We start from the raw sequence: 1,333 nt of genomic DNA on the forward strand, positions 1-1,333 counted from the left end.
GTATCGATTCCTCTGTTGAGGGACATCTGGGTTCTTTCCAGCTTCTGGCTATTATAAATAGGGCTGCTATGAACATAGTGGAGCATGTGTCCTTCTTCCCGGTTGGGACATCTTCTGGATAAACAATCTCAAAGATTATTGTTAGGTCTCAGGTATTTTGTAATTCTCCTTTAAAGGCATTTGTCTAATGATTGCAGCACACTGCTAAGTGCAGAACACGTAAAAGATGCTGAGATTCTCAGCGTAGTATAAGGATCGTAACTAGACTTTTCCTTTACCTTGTGAAATAGCATTTCAGTTATGATAGATAATGATTAAATTATTTTTTCCTTAATTTTTTTCAATTTTTTTTATCAGTGGCATCTTTTATTCAAAGTCTAAAATTCTACACTGGAAAAAGAGCGGATACATTTCCTCTTTATCACTGTGCCTTGGGGGTGCTGTTTCTCTCTCACAATGATTCTGAGTTTTAGTGAAACAATTAATTTTGTTCTTTTTTAAAAAAAAATTATGACTCATTCCATTCATTTACATCTCAAATGATATCTGACTTCCTGGTTACCCCTCAACAAACCCCTTAGTCTATATTCATTCAACCTCTCCTCCCTCTCTTTTGCCTCTATGAAGGTGCTCCAGTCCCCACCCACCCTCTCCTGCCCCACTGCTCCAGCATCCCCTTACACTGGGGCATCAAACCTCCACAAGACAAAGAGTCTCCTCTCCCATTTATAGCAGACAAGGCCATCCTCTACTACATTTGTATCTGGAGCCTAAATCTCTATTTTCAGGCTTTCAGTTGAGTTTTTTAATTTTTCTACTTTCACCACATACATGAATATCTCTTGCTTTGTTAATTAGTATCATAAATAGATTTATTATGCCAGGATTCAAATTTTCTAGTACCCCTGGTTCTCACTTCTTTGTGCTTTCCCCAATAATCTTGATTTTTCACCAAAATTTACCTACATATGTTATGGTTATATCATATACTTTTTCATTACTTATGGCCAGACAATAAAACATTTCCTTCAAAAGCCTCACTTCTGGCCACCATTTGCTAAATTTAAACATATTTTTTTCAATACTGTGAAACTCATAAAGGTAAAAATCAAAAGTACCCTTATACCATACAGCATAGTTCACAACTCCATTTATTGTTGTTGAGAGATCATTATTTTTAGGTATATCCGCAGGCACACCATTTCAGTTTCCATTCCCTTCTTTGGTTTGATTTAAAGGGGTTAAATCTTGTGTGCTTTCATTCTCTACAACTGTGCATGCACCTCTAGACATATCTCAGGCTCATCCTTTCAATAGTAACACAACTCATAAT

Source organism: Mus caroli, chromosome 15 (genome assembly GCF_900094665.2).
Source record: "Mus caroli chromosome 15, CAROLI_EIJ_v1.1, whole genome shotgun sequence".
Lineage (NCBI taxonomy): Eukaryota > Metazoa > Chordata > Mammalia > Rodentia > Muridae > Mus > Mus caroli.